Source organism: Centroberyx affinis, unplaced genomic scaffold (genome assembly GCF_046629955.1).
Source record: "Centroberyx affinis isolate AG114_WGS23_722 - 3 ecotype Tasmania unplaced genomic scaffold, CSIRO-AGI_Caff_v1 ptg005890l_1, whole genome shotgun sequence".
Lineage (NCBI taxonomy): Eukaryota > Metazoa > Chordata > Actinopteri > Beryciformes > Berycidae > Centroberyx > Centroberyx affinis.
Window position 1 is genome coordinate 16,861 of NW_027282994.1, and position 18,414 is coordinate 35,274.

Genomic DNA, 18,414 nt, shown 5'->3' on the forward strand with positions numbered 1-18,414 from the left:
TTACGTTACGTTATCTTGTTACGTTACATTACGTTACCTTATAATGTTATGTTATGTTACGTTACGTTATCTTGTTACGTTACGTTATGTTACCTTATAATGATATGTTATGTTACGTTACGTTAGCTTGTTACATTACGTTACATTACATTACATTACATTACGTTATGTTACATTACCTTATTATGTTATGTTATGTTACGTTACGTTATCTTGTTACGTTACGTTACGTTACGTTACCTTATAATGTTATGTTATGTTACGTTATCTTGTTACGTTACATTACATTACATTACGTTACGTTACGTTACGTTACGTTACGTTATTATGTTATGTTACATTACGTTATCTTGTTACATTACGTTACGTTACTTTATGTTACGTTACTTTACGTTACTTTACGTTACGTTACGTTACGTTACTTTACGTTACTTTACGTTACGTTACGTTACGTTACGTTACGTTACGTTACGTTACGTTATTATGTTATGTTATGTTACATTACGTTATCTTGTTACATTACGTTACGTTACTTTACGTTACGTTACTTTACGTTACTTTATCTTGTCATGTTCTTATGTTATTTTATATTGATATCTTCTGTTATGTTATGCTGTTATCTTGTTGTTATGTTATATTGTTATTTTATGTTATCTTGTCATGTTATGTTATGTTATGTTATGTTATGTTATGTTATGTTATCTCTTATCTTACCTTACCTTATTACCTCCACCAACAAAGTTTCAAGCAGGTTGTGTTTTCACATGTGTCTGTTTGTTATGGGCAGATTTGTCTGAAATCTGGTGGACAGATCGCTCTCAGCCCAAGGATCAGTTCATTAGATTTTGGTGATGATCTGGATCTGGGATTTCCACCATTGGACGAGTTTCGTTTTTTGGCCATAACTATGATGCTGCGTTCATGTGCTGGTGGGAAAGTCCGACATCAGGAACATCGAGGGCGGCTGCCAGACAGTGTTACATTCACATTCTGTTGTCTGAAAATCAAACCTGGAAGACAAACGATAAACAAACATAAACCGTTACGGAGGCTGAAGCTTTGAAGTTTGAGAATTATTCAGCGTTTAAGCTCTACTGACTTCTAGACTTCTTGTTTTATCTTCTGTTACCTTCTGTTATCTTACTTTATCTTATCTTAACAAACAGAGCCAACAGGTGATGAGATGAGAGAGGAGATGAAATAAAATTTTAATGATCCCTGTGGGGAAACTGCATCCTTCCAGCAGCAGAAGATGAGCAGCATCCTCGGCTTGCTACCAAGAATTTAAAAGGATGTTTGCTGTTCCCCGCTTCACACAGATGTACAGTCCAGCTAGCAAATATATGCAGGTATAGTAATAGTAATTTTTTACTATTTTTCTGTGGATTGCAGCCACATTTTTTGGTTTTTACAGATCTGATCTGCTTATGTTTGTCTAAACAAAGAGAAACCACGTGGAATCTGATTTTAACTCTTCAGACTTTAGCATTAGGAGATCGGATCTTTACCACAGAGTTAAATATTAGTTTTTCTGCCTTTGTGTAAATGGGACTGAAGACTGAAACAAGGTCTGGTTCCCCAAAACACATCGACACTCACTTCCTGTTTGTCCTCACTTCTCCTTATTGTATGTGTTATTCTAACGTTGAGTTTATTGTTGAAGGAAAAGTCTTGTTATTTGTGATGTACATTACATTCCTGGCTCTATTCAGTAGTTAGTTGTGTTTTTCTTCTTGGTGAATAACCGGCCAATCGTAGACGAGGTGACATCACCTCCAGATGTTTCCAGCAGAGCTACAGTGGAGTTTGATATGAGAAAATGTTTCAGGATGTAAAACCTCAGCGGTAAACGTCAGGTTTTGGTGTCAGTCCCTCAGAATCAAAGAGCGAGGGCTTCTTTCTAGAGCCGCCATTTTGCACCGAGAGACGTTCAAATATCATACAGGGAGAAATCCATCGTAGAAGAGGAGAGAGACCAATTTCTCCACCCACAGGAGCAGGAGAGAGAGACCAGAATGCACTGCAGCAGAGAGACAGGCTGGGGTTTGAGTAAAGGCACGTTCATGGATACGCCCCAAATGTTCACAAACTAGTTGGTTAGCTAACTATATTTATCTGCCTGTACAGCGTCCTTTGATTGGAAGCGACAAGTTCACGCTCCTTCTCTGGAGATTGTTGAAAGGAATTCTGGGAAACGTAGTCGACCTAAACCACTAACTGCTTTTAGTCACTGTGGTCCAGTAGGTTATATGTTCTTGTACAGTATTGACTTACCAAGGAACCTCCATAGAGTTCTAAAAAGGAGAGGAAGGAAACACAGACACTGAGTATTCCAGCTGCATGCAGAAAGTGAAGAGATCAGATCCTGCCCAACCCAAGAATATGAGTCTTTAGGAATATTATAAGAATGTTACAGTGATGCTGCAGGAGAGAAGATACCATAAAATATGACAGAGTCTGTATAAACTCACTACTGAGTACCACAGACACAGCAGAAGTCCCTATAAGAATATTGTAGAGATATAAAAAAAACCATTTGATTTTACAGGAATATTTTAGGAATATAACAGTGATACCATAAAAGACAAAAATATAGATTGCTATAATCTCATTATTGAGTACCACACCCTATAAGTATTACAGGGATACTATAGTGATTTTTAAATTTTACAGTAAATTTCAATGTTATCGAAATATTAGGCCATAGGAATATTATGATGATACCATTGGAGATTAAAAAAAATACCATTAAGTTTGATAAAGACACAATAAACTCACTATTGAGTCCCACTAACACAGTAGGCCTATATGTCCCTATATGAATATTATATGAATACTATATATTGATATTTCATTTTTTATAGTGAATTTCCAGTATTGTCAGAATATGATACAAATGTTGTAGGTGGTACCATAGGAGATAAAAAATAATACCATAAACTAGGAAAAGGACACCATAAACACAGTATTGAGTCAGACACTGTAAGTCCCTATAGGAATATTATATTATAGTGATTTTTCAAACGTAAAGGCTTCTGAATTCCCAATATTATTGGAATATTATAGAAGTATTAGCCTATAGTGATGTCATGGGTTTAAAAAAAATATACCATAAAGTATGATAAAGCCACTATAAACTCAGGTTGAGTCCCACAGACACACTGTGAGTCCCTAGATGAATATTATAAGAATATTACAGGATTACTATAGTGATTTCTCGCTGTAGTCAGACACCGAGTTCAAATCCCACCCAAACAGCACTGTTCAGTCTTCTCCGGGAGATGCTGCGTCCACTGAGATGCTGATTGGCCGGTGGGCCCGCGCGCCACGCCCTCCACCGCCCGGCCGAGTCTCCGATTGGTCCTTGGCTCCATCCATCAGCGGGGGATCCCGCCTGTTCCCCTCCTCCCGCAGCAGGCTAGGCTGAGCGGTCGGCTAGGGGACCCTGGACAGCTCCCGTCTCTGGACCAGAGTTACGCAGGAGGAGGAGAGGGCTGGATATGGGGAAGCCACAGCACAGGCCCGTATGATCGAGATAAAAACATTTTTTTTTTTTTTACTGGGGAAAAGACACAAAAACACCGACTGGAGAGGCCTTAGACAGACGACAAGAAGCGAGGAGCTGAAGGAAAAGGGTGGAATATAGGAGCGACCCATCCCGGCGCGTCAGGAGGAACAGAGAGAAAGGAGGAAAGGAGAGATAATTCCGCTCGACCTGATGGACTGAGAGGACAGATGAATGAAGACTGCCTACACTAACGCCTATCGATGCCTGGCCAAGGACCTGGACGCTTACGCCATGAACACGGAGATGACAATGGACAGCATTGGCAGCCTGCATGGCGGGGTGGCGGTGAGCTCGGTGGCCCATGACGCCGAGCTGATGAGCCACAGCCCCCACCACGGCCGGGGGAGCTCGGCGGGGGGACACGGGGCGGCGGCGGCATCCACCCTGCGGATACACCAGGACCTGGCCGCCGCCGCCGCCGCGTCCTCCCGCTCGGCCATGGTGTCCAGCATGGCCACGATTCTGGACGGAACCGGGGATTACCGGCCAGAGTTGTCCCTGCCGCTGCATCATGCCATGAGCATGCCGTGCGACACGTCCCCGCCGGGGATGGGGATGAGCGGGACCTACACCACCTTAACCCCGCTGCAGCCCCTGCCCCCCATCTCCACGGTGTCCGACAAGTTCCACCACCACCATCACCACCACCACCAGCGGCTCTCCGGGAACGTCAGCGGGAGCTTCACCCTGATGCGGGACGAGAGGGGGCTCCCGGCCATGAACAACCTCTACAGCCCGTACCACAAAGACCACATGTCCGGGATGGGTCAGAGCCTCTCCCCGGTGCTGGGGAACGGCTTGGGCTCCATACACAACACCCAGCAGGGGCTCCACAACTACGGCTCCACGACGCACGGAGGCCACGACAAGATGCTGGCCGCGGCGGCCAACTTCGACGCGCATCACACCGCCACCATGCTGGCCAGAGGGGACCACCAGCACCGAGGCCTCGGTGGCCCGGCGGCCGGGATGATGCCGCACCTGAACGGGATGCACCACCCCGGGCACCCGGCGGCAGCCTCGGCGGGCCACCACCCCCACCTCCAGTCTCCATCCCACGGGCCCGTGTTGGCTTCCAACCGGGAAAGACCGCCCTCCTCCTCGGGGTCGCAGGGGGGGAACAGCTCGGGGCAGCTGGAGGAAATCAACACCAAGGAAGTGGCACAGAGGATCACGGCGGAGCTGAAGAGGTACAGCATCCCCCAGGCCATCTTCGCCCAGAGGGTGCTGTGCCGCTCCCAGGGGACCCTGTCCGACCTGCTGAGGAACCCCAAACCCTGGAGTAAACTAAAGTCAGGCCGGGAGACCTTCAGGAGGATGTGGAAATGGCTGCAGGAGCCCGAGTTTCAGAGGATGTCGGCCCTCAGACTAGCAGGTAAGTCAAGGTGTCCAGAAAAATAAACCGTTACGCACAAATCACCGTGCGAGCTGATGTTTTGGTTTGTCTGGCGCGCGGACACAAGAGGAGGAATGCAACATGTTTCACGCAGACGAGCAGTCTGTCTTCAAAACAAATCCCATAATAATCCCAAACCACATTAACCATCACAGCTTCCTAAATGTTGCTTTTGTTTTCACTGGGTCTGTTTTGGTTTTGCTGAAGAGCAGGACAGACTCCAGCGTGTCTCTGATTCACACACTCCAGTTTAGATGAATGGAATTTGTTTGGAATCACGGTATTATGATTACCATTATTGATCAATAACAAAGAGATCGATACGAAATGACAAGGTCACGGGATTTCCCTCCAACAGCCCTCTCACTCTGTTCTGCTGTGCAATAACCCAGATTTTATTATATCCTGTCAGTGGGGAAACATGGCACTTTCAGTAAAGATCAGCCAGTTATTTTCCTCAAAATTGAATCCGCGCTGATTTTGGATTGATAAACATAATGTAGCCTTAAACATAAAACATCTAAAAAATAGGCTATATGTTTTCAAAATAATAACCATACCCAATAATAATTACAGTGATAATATTAGCCTACTCATACTAGTACTACCACTAATAGCCTATTATTAATACAAATCATAATAATAGAAAATAAATAGAGAGAAAGAGAGAAATAGCATCGTTTTCCCGTTGAAGGGCTTTGTAAATTTGGAATAGGCCTAATTAAAAAACAATTTAACCATTTTACATTAAAGTTGTTTTGATTAGGAAACAGTGCTTGATTTCATCCTGGAAATTAAAAGATCCATTCTCCGTGTTGAGTGAGTATTATTATAGTATCAACAGTAGAAACACATCGGGATAGTATTACTGGGTTTTATTATTACAGGGGTATTATGATTATTATTATAGCATTAACGGGAGTAGCGTTATTATATTCCTAACAGAGATTGTATTATTATAGTATTAAGAAGGGCGGCTGTTTGGTAATCTGGGGGATAAGAGCGTATTGTTAAGACAGATTTAGAGACAAGATGAAGAGAGAGAGAGGGGAGAAAAAAGAGGGAGAGAGATGGGGGGGAAAGAATAAAAAAAAAAAAAAAGACCGAGACGGACAGAAGAGAAGATGCCGCTGATTTGAAGCTTAAAGCAATCAAAGGGGTCTGAGGTGCGTCCAGAGGGGGATAAACAGGTTTATCTGGCGGGCCAGAACAGTGGGGCTGGTGCCCCCCCTAGTGAGGAACCGTGTTCCTGTCCCGACACCTCTCTATTGTCTGGGCCGAGGGGACAGGAGGAGAGGAGAGGAGAGGAGAGGAGAGGAGAGGGGAGGGGGGAGCTGGGAAAAATCTGCTTCATGCTTTTAAAAATTAGATTGAGTCGAACAAAGCTGGTAATTTATCGGTTTTAAAGAAAAATAGTGTGATATTACTGTAATATTCATATAAGGGTTTCTAATGTCTGTGGTTTTCTGTAGTGAGTCTGTAGTGGGCTTATCATGTTCTCACATAGTGTCTCTATAATAATCCACCTAGGCTATAGTGTGTATTTTATTTCCTAATGTATCATTATAATATTCCTGTAATATAACTATAGGGACTTGTGTGTCTTTTGTATTTCCTATGGTATCACCGTAACATTCCTATAATATACCTATAGTGTGGCTTTTTTATTTCCTATGGTACCTATAATATTCCTAGAGGAGCTTGTAGTGTGTCTGTGGTTTTCTATAGTGAGTTTGCAGTGAGCCTAATGGTGTTTTATCTCCCATAATATCTCCACAATATTCCTATAATTTACCTATAGCGACTTAGCAGTATATCTTCTTTATTTCCTATGGTACTTATAATATTCCTATAATATTGGGACTTACAGTGTCTTTTTAATCTCCTATAATTTTCCTATATAGGGACTTCTAGTGTGTCTTTTTATTTCCTATGGTGCCACTTTAATGCTATTTACCTATAGGGATTTGTAGTGTTGTTTTATCTCCTATAGCATCACTATAATAGTAATACAGCATGTCTTTTACTCTCCTATTATATTCCTTTATATGGGTTAGGGTTAGGGTTAGAGTGTGTATTTTTATTTCCTGTGGTATCACTTTTGTTTTGTTTTGTTTTATCTCCTATAGTATCACTATAATATTCCTATAATATTCCTATAGGGATTTAGAGCGTGTCTTTTTTCCTTCCTATGGTCTGCCTATAATACTCCTATAATATTCATATAGGGCCTGATGTTTGTGGTACTAACTATGACTTTTTATACTTTAATGTATTTTTTAACATACTATGGTTTTACTATAGGAATTTCTCTGCTATATTTTTGACACATAGTACTTGCATGATATTTTAAAGTGTTGTTGTGATATTTCTATAGAGTCCTTCTAAATTCTATTGTAGGATTGCTATAGTGTTTTTTTTTTTAAAAGGGCAGAAACTGTATGTTTTATGGCTGGAGGTGGAAATGTTGCTCAAACGTGTCTGTTGGGGTTTAAGTGGTTGAATAGTCTTTGCTGAATAGACTCCTAAAGGATAATCAATGCAAATAGTTGGTGTTTTCAATTATGAGACCATTTAGAAAACAAAAGTCCCAACAGGCGTTCCTGAAGCCGTCTTATAAATCTATATCCTGATTGTCTTGAGCCAAAAAAAAAAAAATTGATTGGAAATCTGTGTTTGATTAGATTTACCCGTTTGGTTTGTGGCACATCATCAGTTTAGGCCCAGTTATTCCAGATTTGTGCGCAGACTCCCATACAGAACACAGACAGGATTATCTCTGAAACATTTCACTGTTATTTCATTAAGGATTCATTTTTTTCAGGACTGACATTTGACAATATAGGTTAATAGCAAATTAGGTTTGTAATACGGCGTGCGGGGTAGAGCCGGGCGGCATCAGATCTGGCTGTGTGTGATCTGTGTTCCCCTGTGTGTTGTAAAATGTCAGGACGCTCCGGCATGCAGCCATACAGCCTCTCTCTTTACATCCTGAACAATATTCCTTTATAGATGTAACCTACACTCATCTGCCTCCCTGATATGAAACAGGCTCCCTGTCTTGCTGTATATATGATACAGGCAGGGGATTGTTAAGGAGGCGAGCTCTTTAGTTCCTCCACAAGTTATCAATGCAGCAGCTTTAGCAAGATAGCAAGTGCATCTTTGTGGGCTATACTGACGCTATATATGCAGCTTTTAGAGTCAAAATGTGCAAAATCTAGACTTATTTATAAGCGAATCTCCTCTCACAGCCCACTTGGTCTGTTCAGGTTCTTAGTTTTTACACTGTCGTCTAAAGATCTTGTGTATTCGCAGGCCTTTGCTGGTGAAAATGTGGGTTTAAGTACTTTAAAGACCAGTAGGGAATGTTAGAGCGGTTACATCCATGCTTTATGTAGCTTTTAGATAAAAAATGTGGAAAATTGAGATGTATTTGTAAGCAAATCCCCTCTCACATCACAGCATTGGGTATGTTTGTGTTCTTGATTTTTACATTTTCAGCTATAAAGCGATATTATTTCTGCTAAAAGGCCAGATATTAGCACCAGCAAGGACCAGTTGTGTATCTATATACTTTTGGATTCAAAATATGCAAAATTTTGATGTTTTTATAAGCAAATCCCCTCTCACATCACAGCATTGGGTATGTTTATGTTCTTGATTTTTACATTTTCAGCTATAAAGCGATATTATTTCTGCTAAAAGGCCAGATATTAGCACCAGCAAGGACCAGTTGTGTATCTATATACTTTTGGATTCAAAATATGCAAAATTTAGATGTGTTTGTAAGTAAATCACATCAAACATCACGCACTAGGTCTGTTTAGGTTCTTCGTTTTTTGCATTTTCAGCTAAAAAAAGTGATATATTTGCATACTTTTTCCTGCTAAAAGGTTGGATAGTATATTAAAGAACAGCAGTGTGTCTTACATTTATGACATTAATACATTTTATGAGATAAACATGATGCTGACCAGCTGTCCAACACCCTGGATTACATTTTACACCTATGTTTATCTGACGTTGCAGTCCAGAGTGACTTACAGTGGGTGTAAAAGGAGAATGAGCTTCAGTTCCTGCGTCAACAACAGTACATGCGTCCAGCGGTGAGGAGGTCAAAGGTCACACGGACGATAGATGCAGCAAATATTCCTGTGACCCCTGAATGACCAGAGGAGAGGAGAGAGGGGGAGAGAAATAAGAGTGGAGGAGAAAGAAAGGTGGAGAGGGGTTTTTTTTTTTTTTTTTTTTCTCATAGAACCTTTCGGCTGAATTGGATCAAACTGCCCCGTTACGATCTGTTAACATTCACTTTCTGAGCGTCCACAATAACATTTAGCTGCAGAAATACAACACCAGCCCTCCAACATCAGATTTAGCTTCTATATATAGAAACCTAAACAGTGTTGTTGCTGTGAATAAAAAGCAACAGCTTCCTAGTTTAATTATAACACACGGGACGGGAGCTTCAGATCCTTTGTATCGTCGCTGTCGGGTGAAAACCTTGTAACTCCAATTTGCGTGATTTTCATTTTTAACTTTTTTTTAACATGTTCCTGTATGGGATCAAGAAAATCTACAACCTTTTGGGTTTATGAAACATTTTCGTAGATGAACTCCAGGCTGAAGAACAAGGCTTTTTTTTTGTCTTAGTTAGTAGAGAAGTTGACATTTTGGAGATATGAGGTTTTCATCCGACAACAGACACCTGGGTAAATGCCAAGCCAGGTTTCTACATAGTTTAAATCTTGAATAACACAACGGATATTCACATCAGATCCTTACATATTGATCACTTTAGTGTAATAACACGGGTGATATAGCTGCATCAGATCCTCTATGTATTGGTAAATGATAAGTCAGGTTTCTACAATCATCCTTGTTTAATAACATAATATTAATATTTACATCAGAGTCTTTATATTGGTAAATGACACAGTGGCTTGCCCTAGTTTAATCTCATAAGGGACAGTTACAGAAGATCCTTTAGATATCAGTAAATAACAAACCAGATTTCTATACACAGTTTGTTTGTTTGTTTGTTTATGTAGATCCCCATTAGCTACTGTATTGCAACAGCAGCTACTCTTCCTGGGGTCTCCATTAGTATTTTTAACAATAGTTCAATAACAGAAAATACATCAATACACATCCGTAACATTCATACTCACAATAAGACTCAATACATAACACAACCACTAAGACACACAACAACAAACACCAGCTCAGAGCCTGTCTAATACGATCGCTCTGTATAATAATTTCATCTCTTGAGTAATTGAGAAAAAGAAATCAAAGTCTTAGGCAGCCTAGATTTTTTTTAAATATAAATTTAGTCTTAGATGTTTATTTATTTGGTTTCTGCATTAGTGTGTCAGCAGATCGCTCTCTATAGTATATATATATATTTTTTTAATATTTAGAAACTTTTCATTTCATTATATTTGAAAGCATCTTCGCTTTGTGGGATGTTTTTTCACATGTGCCTAAAGACTTTTGCACAGTACTGTATTTGTCAGTAGCAGAAGGAGTATCTCCTCCTGTGTTTTCTCTATCAACAGATCCTGTAAAAAGACTGTGTGTGTGATTTATCTCACGTGTAAAAAGGAGGCAGTTTATTCAAATTCAACAGCAGAGCGTGTCGGTCTGGCTAATTGTTGCTTCATTCTCCCCTCAATCGATTGTAGATGCATCGTCAAGTCGAATCCACGCCTAATATAAAACTCTCCTGACAGACAGAAGAGTTTGGGACAGACACAGATCATGTAAACACTGTCAGGAACAACATGTGGATTTATTATATCAGTGAGTGAATCTCCTCTCACCTCCCGCTGGTTATGTGCAGGTTCTTTGCTTGTTTTGATATTTGATGTTGGCAGCTTCTCTCTCTGCTGTTTTGGAGAACTGAAATATCTCAGTTTTTTTTTCTCCATGAAGATCTACATTCAGTACAAACCTGTGTTAATAAATCACACGAGGAAGCAGCGGTCATGTTTGCTCTGTTCAGCTGATCGCGCTTTGGCCAAACAACAACTTAGAAATCCCCAAATCCACGGGCCTTTCTGGTGTTAAGGACCAGTGCGTCTTTGTGGGTTATATTGACGCTATACAGTATATACAGCTTTTAGATTCAAAATGTGAAGAGACTTATTTATTAGCAAATCTCCTCTCACAGCCCCACTTGGTGTGTTTGGGTTCTTAGTTTTTACATTGTTGTCTAAAGAGTTGTATATCTGCTGGTGAAAAAAGTGGATTTAAGTACTTTAAGGACCAGTAGTGTATGTTGGGCTACACCCATGCTTTCTGTAGCTTTTGGATTAAAAATGTGCAAAAATCTAGACTTATTTTATATTTGTAATTTTTTTATTTAGACTCACATCCCCCACTGGGTTTGTTTGGGTTCTTACTTTTTACATTTTTAGCTAAAAAGAGATTTGTTTGGATGCTATTCTCTGCTGACAGTAGTCTGTTTCTGTAGCTTACATTCATGCTTATTGTAGCTTTTGGATTCAAAATGTGCAATCTCTAGACTTATTTATAAACAAATCCATTCTCATTCTCCCTGTTTAGTATGTTTAGGTTCTTAGTTTTTACATTTTCAACCAAAAAATGATATGTTTGCATGCCTTTCTGCTGAAATGTCTGGATATCAGCATCTTAAGGACCAGCTGCGTATCTAAGAGTGAGATATACAGTATTTATGCGTTCTGTAGCTTTTGGATTCAAAAAGTGCGATATCTTAAACTTAAATATGAGCAAATCCCTTCTCACATTCATCACTTGGTATGTTTAGGTTCTCAGTTTTTCAATTTTCAGCGAAAAAGTGAAATATTTGCATACGCTTTTCCTGCTAAAAGGAGGATATCAGCAGCTTAAGGAGCAGTAGTGTATCTTAGGAGCTACATTCACACTTTCTGTATGTTTTATATATATTTTATATATTTATCAAAATGTACAACAACACAACAGCCTCAGCCTGCATGTTTAGGTGTTTCCTGCGCCATGTCTTGCCTGGCAGCTCACATCCGCCACCAGGGATGTTTAAGTTCAGAGTTTTTACATTTTCAGCCAAAACATTCGATATTTGCACATCTTAGCTGGTGAAAAAGTACCAGTAGTGTATTTTAGGGGGGTTACATTCAGGCTTTCTGTAGCTTTTGGATGAGAAATGTGCAAAATCTAGATTTATTTGTAAGTAAATCCCCTCTCACATCTCGCACTGGGTATGTTTAGTTTCTTGATTTTTACATTTTCAGCTACAAAGTGAAAGTAAAGTAAATTGTTTATACTGTTTCTGCTAAAAGTCTGGATATCAGCACCATCAAGGACCAGTTGTGTATCTATATTCACACTTTCTGCAGCTTTTAGATTGAAAATATTCAAAATCCAGACTTAATTTGTGAGCAAATCTTCTCACATCCTCCACTCTGTATATGTTGGTTTAATTTTCAGCTTAAAAGTGAAATATTTGTGTACGTTTTTCCTGCTAAAAGGTGGATATCAGCAACCTTGAGGAGCAGTAGTGTATTTTAGGGGGGGTTACACTTTCTGTAGCTTTTGGATTAAAAATGTGCAAAATTTAGACTTATTTGAAAGCAAATCCCTTTAGGTTCTTAATTTTGACATTTTCAGCTATAAAGCTATACTGCACTCTGTTTGTTGGTTTAATTTTCAGCTAAAAAGTGAAATATTTGCGTACGTTTTTCCTGCTAAAAGGTGGATATCAGCAACCTTGAGGAGCAGTAGTGTATCTTAGGGGTTAGATTCACACTTTCTGTACGTTTGACATTCAGAATGTGCTGCACACACACACACACACACACACACACACACACACACACACACACACACACCACAGCAGCCTCAGCCTACATGTTGAGGCTCTGCAGTGTTTTCTGCTCCCTGCCCTGCCTGCTGTCTTTACACCCGTAACAACGTTTCACTGTGCAAATACAATTATGTGTGTTTCATCTGTGTGTGATAGGAGAAGCTCGTCTATCTGATTCAGCCTGGGCTGCATGTTCAGGCTGCTGCTGCACATCACACATATGGCAGAGAGAGAGAGAGAGACAGCCGAGCCTGTCTCTCTCTCTCTCTCTCTCTCTCTCTCTCTCTCTCTCTCTCTCTCTCTCTCTCTCTCTGGACCTGTGTCTCTCTCTAAATATGTTTCTCTGAATCTGTCTGTCCCTCTCTCTCTCTCTGTGAATCTCTCTCTCTCTCTGAATCTGCCTGTCTCTCTCGCTAAATCTGTCTCTCTCTCTCTCTCTCTCTCTTTCTCTCTCTGAATCTGCCTGTCTCTCTCGCTGAATCTGTCTCTCTCTCACTGAATCTGTCTCTCTCTCTCTGAATCTCTCTCTCTCTCTGAATCTGTCTCTCTACATCTCTCTGAATCTTGTTTTCTCTCTCTCTCTCTCTCTCTCTCTCTCTCTCTCTCTCTCTCTCTCTCTTTCTCTCTCTCTCTGAATCTGTCTGTCTCTCTCGCTGAATCTGTCCCTCTCTCTGAGTCTCTCTCTCTCTAAATCTGTCTCTCTCTCTCTCTGAATCTGTCTCTCTCTACATCTCTCTGAATCTCTTTTTCTCTCTCTCTGAATCTCTCTGTCTCTTTAAATCTGTCTCCCTCTCTCTAAAGCTGTCTCTCTCTCTCTAAATATGTTTCTCCGAATCTGTCTGTCCCTCTCTATGTCTCTCTCTCTCTCTCTGAATCTCTCTCTCTGTAGATCTGTCTCTTCCCTTTTCTCTCTTTTCTCCCTCGCTTTTTAAATCTGTCTCCCTCTCTCTGTAAATCTCTCTTTCTGAATCTGCCTCTCTCTGTGAATCTCCCCCCTCCCCCTCTCTCTCCATCTCTCTCTCTCTCTCTCTCTCTCTCTCTGGACCTGTCTGTCTCTCTGAACCCGTCTCTCTCTCGGGGCTTTTGGGGGGAGGTATTATGTGATCGGCCGGGCCGGGGGGAATTGAACACAAGAGCAGAGGCAGCAGCGGCCCGATGAATTATTGATAGGAATCTCGGCGTGACCCCGCCTCAGTCTGCTCACGGCTTCTTCACCTTGCACTGGGTTAACCAGGCAAAATGGAGAGAGAGAGAGAGAGAGAGAGAGAGAGAGGTGAGTGGGGGAGGGGGAGAGACAGAGAGAGACAGAGAGAGAGAGAGAGAGACTCTATTGTTTGGTCGGGGGACGCCGCCTTCTTGTAAAAGTAAATGGAGTGAATTATATATGAAAAGAAAACGACGCCCAAATCACTGCTGGAGTGTACAATAGAATGAAATGGACTAGAAGAGATTAGAATAGAACTGGATTAGAAGAGAAGAGAAGAGAAGAGAAGAGAAGAGAAGAGAAGAGAAGAGAAGAGAAGAGAAGAGAAGAGAAGAGAATTAGATTAGAAGAGAATAAAGAATGGAATAGTGCATTGTAGAATAGAATAGAATGAAGAAGAGGAGAAAAAAGTGTATTATTGAATACAATACAATAGTGTATTGTAGAATTAAATATGAATATTGTAGAATAGAACAGAATGGAATAGAACTCATTAGAAGAGAATAAAGAATGGAATAGTGCATTGTAGAATGAATAGAATAGAATAGAATAGAATAGAATAGTAGATTTGTACAATAGAATAGAACAGAGTAAGAGGAGAAGAAGAGAAGAGAAGAGAAGAGGAGACAAGAGAAGAGAAGAGTGTATTACTGAATACAATACTGTGTATTATGGATTTAAAAATTATGGATATTGTAGAATAGAATAGAATAGTAGATTTGTAGAATAGAATAGAACAGAGTAAGAGGAGAAGAGAAGAGAAGACAAGAGAAGAGAAGAGAAGAGAAGAGAAGAGGAGACAAGAGAAGACGAGAAAAGAAGAGTGTATTACTGAATACAATACTGTGTATTATGGATTTAAATATTATGGATATTGTAGAATAGAATAGAATAGAATAGAATAGAATAGTAGATTTGTACAATAGAATAGAACAGAGTAAGAGGAGAAGAGAAGACAAGAGAAGACAAGAGAAGACAAGAGAAGAGAAGAGTGTATTACTGAATACAATACTGTGTATTATGATTTAAATATTATGGATATTGTAGAATAGAATAGAATAGAATAGAATAGAATAGAATAGAATAGAATAGAATAGGGATTGTGCTTACTTTGAAAAGTAAACATTTGTTTTTTGTTAATGTGAACCTTTACACATCAGACTGAATTGTAACGTTAACTCGTCCTTTAAGAGCCTGAACACTGAGCTTCAGCTGCTGCTTTACTGTTTACTGCACTGGAAACTGAATCCACACACCGGCCTGAATGTGTCTGAATGTGTTCTGCTGTGGCTGCATGTGAACAGGTCTGATGTGAACGGGTCTGATGTGAACGGGTCTGATGTGAACGGGTCTGATGTGAACGGGTCTGATGTGAACGGGTCTGATGTGAACCGGTCTGATGTGAACGGGTATTAAAGACAGAAAACACAGATTTTAGAGTCAAAGCGTGACAGATCAGTTCGGCTTCACTCTGCGATGAAGTTCAGCTCCCGGAACTCAAAACACGGCTGTTGTTGCTGCTGTTGTTGTTGTTGTTGTTGTCGTCGTGCGGCGTCCTGAGTCAACAGAGTCAGAGTGCTGAAATCTGAATGACTAAACCTAAATATTTTCCATTTTACGCCTCGCTCCAGGCAGACGAGCGCTGCATTATTGATGAGCCGGAGCCGGAGCCGGAGCCGGAGCCGGAGCAGCAGGACGAACGTCTGCCTGCCTGTCAGAAGGTGGAAACACGGTTCCTCCCGGTTTCAGGCTGAATTTTACCGTCAGGTCCACAAACTATCGATCTGTGACAACGAGTTCAGGCTGCTGTGTGTGTGTGTGTGTGTGTGTGTGTGTGTGTGTCGGGTTGGGAGGATTTGACCTGAACCTTTGCTTCTGTCCTGTAGCGTTTTGCATTTGTTTTGATTGTTAATAGTCCGGTATAAATCAGAAAAAGCCTGCACACTGACACAAACTATAGATGATTTATTTACATGGTGAAAAAAGTGACTATGTGAGAGAAAAGGTGAACCTCAGACCATCATCAGCACCGAAACGTTCACCTTTTTTCTCACATAGTCACTTTTTTTTCACCATGTAAATAAATCATCTATTGTTGCATCTAATGAGCCTCAGTAGCTTGTGTCAGTGTGCAGGCTTTTTCTGATTTATACCGGACTGTTTTGCTGGCCTCTCGCACCCGGCCCACTCCTTGGTAAGCCTTGAGTCAAGAGCGCAAACTTTTTTTGATAATTTTGATTTTGATTGTTAATATTCATGATGAGCCAGACATGACCAGTGTTGTGTTTTGAAAAGGTGTGACAACCCACTGATTAGACGTTTAAAACACGTCTAAATGGCCCATAGACGTCTAGGCTAAATTAAGTTTAAATGGGGTTGAAAAGTGAAAGTTTATTAGATGTCTATACATAGACAATATTATCCTGGACTATATGAGAGCTACGCATAGACGCAATGTTGAAATTACTTCTTGTGCTCAGATAATTATCTTGTAGGCTAGTCTACAGGACGTCTCTGGTGCATATTTTTGGTATTTACAGATGTTTATTCATTGTAATAATGTATTTACTGCTTGGTCTAAAATAGATCTATACATAGCCGTAATGATCCTGGGCTATATGAGAGCTAAAGCATAGACGAGAACTTGAAATCACGTCTTTTGCTCAGTGGGAATGTGCTGTGAGACGGCTTAGTGTTGTTTAGTTCAGTTTTAGTGGGATTAGACCGATATATCAGGCAGTGGTGGAGGAAGTACCTGAGGCTCCTCCTCAGATACAGAAAAACAAACATTTTCTTTGCTCATTATTAATTTTCACTGTTTTCTGTAAGCAAATCCTCTCTCATGCTCCACTCTGTATATGTTGGCCTAAGTTTCAGCTAAAAAGTGATATGTTTGCATACTTTTTTCCTGCTAAAAGTTTTGATATTAGGACCTTAAGTTTCCTCTACCGTTGAATAGGAGCAGTGCGTCTCCCTGCCTTAAAGAATCTCTTCAGTCTGGTTTCAGTGGAGAGTTTTAGTCTCCCAGGATGGTCTGAATGCTGCTTCAGAGGCTTTTCCACCCTGAGGAGATGAAAACTCTGAACATTTGGAATTTTTTGTTGGGAAAATTGACTAATTTGAAGATATTGATCATCAGCACGAAACTTATTGGCAGCTTCAATATAGAAACTATCAGTATCGGCTATCAAAAACCATATTGGCTGAACCTTTGTTGTGCCTTTGTTGTGTGTGTGTGTGTGTGTGTGCGTGTGCGTGTGTGTGTGTGTGTGTGTGTAGTCCTGACCGAGTCTGAATGTATCATACACTACCAGGTGACCACATTTTTCTTTATTTTTACTATTTTCCACATTTTAAAATAACAGTAAAGACATCAAAACTGTGAAATAACACAAATGGAATTATGCAAATCAAAACTATCTTATAGATTCAAGATTAAAGAAAACTTTATTGTCCATTAGTGCAGCCAATAATGGAAATTTGCCTTTGGATGGTGCATAGCTCACTTAGAGATACAACACAGTACATATAAGAACATAAAAGCACATAAAAAGACAACACAGTACATGAAGTAAAATGTCATGCAGTTAAAAAGTTGACCAGTGGCAGTTAAAAATTAAATAGTAAATATAAAGTGCTGTATGCTAGCTCGTCTGTTTTGAATTTATCCTATGGGCAACATTGATTCTGTTGTACATTAAGGCATCAGGTTAATATATAGCGGCTATAACATATACCAGTTTGTAGGTCACAGCACATGGCTTTCATTCTTTGCCGTGATGGAAAGGCAAAGGCTTTGGAAAGAAATTCATCCATAGGATCAACTTCACTATTTATATTTGTCTAAGAAACTAATTTAAAGCATTTAAGCAGAAGACTGTAGATCAGAATGGATTTAAGAGAATGAAACACAGAACATTCAGTCAGGTGGATCCAGACTGTGGACTGGGAGATATTTGCAACGCGGTCTCACAGCAGTTTGTGAAATAGTCACGAAATTTAATCTATTGATTCTTGTACATGGACACGATTTTTTCCATTTTTTTCGTGACACTCAGCACGACTTTCAAACTAATGTATTTCAGTTGGAAGTATCTTTCGTGCCTGCAACACGTTTTTTTTTCTGTCAGTCAGGACTCAGGAAGTAGTGTGACATTGAAATAAAACAGTGGTCAGTCAGGGTGTTGTGGTCGGGGGGGAGGATGGGCGAATTCGTTTACCTTCGATTCCCAGCGTGTTCAAAGTACATTTCAACCGAAAGCCACGTTTAAATTTTCAACAAACGTTTTTCTTATTTAACCATGACCAAACCATTTCTCTAACCTCAACCAAGTTGTTTTAGTTGCCTAACCATAACCGTAACACAAGTAGTTTTATTTGCCAAAACTTACAAATGCCAAAATCATGTCCATGTA

At 40.3% G+C, this 18,414-nt stretch overlaps 1 pseudogene; it reads left to right on the forward strand.

Moving 5' to 3' along the window:
• Positions 1 to 3,739: 3,739 nt before the first annotated feature.
• LOC139667949 (one cut domain family member 2 pseudogene) lies at positions 3,740 to 15,753 on the forward strand (annotated as a pseudogene).
• Positions 15,754 to 18,414: the final 2,661 nt, after the last annotated feature.